The sequence below is a fragment of the Nothoprocta perdicaria genome, unplaced genomic scaffold (assembly GCF_003342845.1).
Source record: "Nothoprocta perdicaria isolate Ctin4 unplaced genomic scaffold, notPer1 scaffold_576, whole genome shotgun sequence".
Classification (NCBI taxonomy): domain Eukaryota; kingdom Metazoa; phylum Chordata; class Aves; order Tinamiformes; family Tinamidae; genus Nothoprocta; species Nothoprocta perdicaria.
This window is the reverse complement of record NW_020455839.1, coordinates 63105-65985: the sequence shown is the minus strand read 5'-3', so window position 1 is coordinate 65985 and position 2881 is coordinate 63105. Positions and strand designations below refer to the sequence as shown.

General features: G+C 53.8%; 2 long non-coding RNA genes across 2 annotated transcripts in view; both read right to left on the bottom strand.

The window, feature by feature from the left end:
- LOC112955505 lies at positions 1–1585 on the bottom strand. Its single transcript, XR_003250895.1, has 4 exons — positions 1468–1585; positions 314–369; positions 163–204; positions 1–50 (listed from the first exon to the last, which is right to left on the bottom strand). It is a non-coding gene; the product is annotated as an uncharacterized LOC112955505 (long non-coding RNA).
- Positions 1586–1628: 43 nt separating this feature from the next.
- Positions 1629–2881, bottom strand: part of LOC112955504 — an 18964-nt gene continuing 17711 nt past the window's right edge. Inside the window, exons 2-4 of the long non-coding RNA XR_003250894.1 lie at positions 1923–1978; positions 1760–1827; positions 1629–1659 (exon numbers count right to left, since the gene is read on the bottom strand). This is a non-coding gene — a long non-coding RNA (uncharacterized LOC112955504). The remainder of the gene's footprint in view (positions 1660–1759; positions 1828–1922; positions 1979–2881) is intronic.

Below are 2881 nucleotides of genomic sequence, written 5' to 3'. Positions count from 1 at the left end.
CCTGCCAGATACTCGCTCTGGTATCAAGACTGTGATGACATTCATGACATCTACAAAGAAAAAAAAAAAAACACACACACATCAACATTAAGTGACTCTGGTGCTAGGCAGGGAAAAGAAGAACTACTGGCACAGCAGTATACTGAGGTAAGTCTGCCTCACCTCAAATCCTTGATCTGGGAAGGTAAAAAATCCACCGGGCACCTGAAAGAGCAGGGGAAAAGAGGCAAATCCATAGAGAGGCAGTCTGGCAACACCCCGCCGGACGACAACAAAATAACCACCCACCCAAACACAGGCGTCTCCCTCTCACCTGCTCGGGTCTCTTCCGCCCGCACGGCTTCTCCTCTCGGCGAACACCGTCACCATCTGCTAACACCAAACGCAGAGCTCACCGTGAGAGGATGACAAAACCAGACCCCCGCCGCAACAATACCAGCTCTCTCCCATAACATTATTCCATCGGGGGAATTACACGCAGGCTCGCCCATCGCAGCTCTGGCCATCGCTGCCGACCTTGACACGCTACGACAGCCAGCTCCCACAGGCGAGGTAGCTCCAGCCGCACATAAACAGTGACACAAACAAACATCGTGGGACAGACACAGAAAAAAGTCTTACGCAAAACAGATCTTGTACCACAAAGAAGGTAGTGAGGACTACAGAAATCCTATAACAATCGCAACTGCGCGGTCCGGACGCTCGGCTAAAGAGCGGATCAAAGTCGAGCACGGGCGCCCGTGTCGGAAAGGGGCCGGCGAAGCCGGACACGGCGATGAGAAAAAGGCCTTTTAAAAAGACCTGATGATGAAACAATGCAGGGAAGAGGACCCTGAAAGGGTGCCGGGAAGAGAGAAAACAAGACCGGCCACCAAAAGGAGAATGTGACCTTAAGGCCTCGATGACGGTCACAAATACGAACGGCCACCAACGGTGACGCTCTGCAGATGAAGGGTCAAAAAGCCCCCGAGATGCCGTCGCGGCGCAAGATGGGATCCGCTGGCACGATGACAAATCGGACCAGACAGGAAGACAAAGGATGCCTATGGCGCTACCGTGGCCCAGTGCCGGATGCGTTCCCGAACTCTAAGAACAAGAGCGACCTCAAGACCTGAAAAACAGAGTGCATCCACAATACGCACCGCAGAGACCCGGGCTTAAGCTGCCTGCCATAGTAAACCCACGCTTTCTCCTGTGCAACACCCAAAAATGCCACCCTCACGCACCACTCATCCACAAGAGGCATCCATACTAGATAGGCTGGCACCACAAAAGCACGCACACACACACACACACACACACACACACACACACACACACACACAGGCTCAGGACAGCCCAATGCCTCCCATCCCTCCACTTAGCTTGGCCAGGGCTCTGGGTCACCACATGCCTTTGGGAGCCATCCGCAATTGACGGAGGCACCTTCTCCGATCTTTTTGCAGATGTATCATTCACCACCATCACCTGTCAGACCGAAGAAGCGGCGGTCAGCCTCGCAACAGTTCGGCTCCCGTATCGGCCACAGAAACGCCCTCCGGCAAAGCGCCGCCATCGTTCTGCTCGCCTGTGCTGCGATCAGATTCCCAAACCGGGGCTGTGAGGACACTGTTCCAGATGCACGCTCTGGTTTGGGGACTGTGAGGACATCCACGACACCTAGAGCAGGAAAAAAAAAAAAAACCCAACCAAACAAAAAATAGTACCAAGCGACTATTGTGCTAGGCAGGGAGAAATACTCTGAGAAGTGCTGACACACCAGTATATTCAGGTAAGTCTGTCTCGCCTCAGATTTTCAGCAGGGAATGCAACAAGTCCACACAGCACCTAAAAGAGTAGGGCAAAAAGCAGATCAATAATAGCCTGGAAACACCCCACCACACAACAAAATATACACCCACCCACCGCCATCTCCCTCTCACCGGCTCGGGCCTCTTCCGACCGCACGGATTCTCCTCTCGGCGACCTCACGCACAATCTGCTAATGACAGAGAGAGAGAGAGAGAGAGAGAGAGCGCGCGCGCGCACCTTGAGGGGAGGACAAAGCCACATCCATCTGCAGCAATACCCCACCACATTACCATTCGACCCCTAAGATTATTCCATCAGAGGGATTAGGCGCCGTCTCGCCGATCGCCGCTCTGAGCCACCGCTGCCTTTCTATAATAGCCTTTGCACGCTCCTATAGCCAATTCCCAAAGGCGAGGAGGCCCCCGATGACACACGGACTGCCACACAAAGAAACATCTTTGGACACAGAAAAGCCTTAGGCAAAAAATACCAGGTACCGCACAGATAGCGCTGAGGACTAGAGAAGCCCTATGGCGCGGCGGCCGAGCGGCCCTGACGCTCGGCAAGAGCACGTATCGAAGCCGGGCGCCGGAGCCCTCGTCGAAAAGGGGCCGACGGAGCCGAAGACGGCTATGAGGAAGAGGCCTTCGAAAACGATCCGATGCCRTAACGATGCGGGGAAGACGACCCCGCCTGAAAGGGTGCCCGGGTTTGGCCGATGGACTGGGGCRGCGGAAAAAAAATGGTCCCCGAAGGGGTAAATGGTCAGGTTTAATGGTCAGGTTTACTGTTAATACGTAATTACACAGAAATGAAATGATACGTCTAATGCAACAAAAAACTTACCGTACACTGGATTTTAACTACAGACGTTAAGCGAGGTAACACACCTAACCATTACTGTACAAGAAAGATACCGGTGATTAAGATACCTGACCAATTGTTTAAATACATTGCTATCTTCCAGATCCGCAGTCGCCGGGGAGCCCCCGTCACGGCGAGGATTCGGAGAACCTTCCCGGCAACGGGGAGCTCTTACGCGGTGCGTCCACCCGTAAGCGAGGTCTCCGAAGTCGCCGCGAGAGGGGTC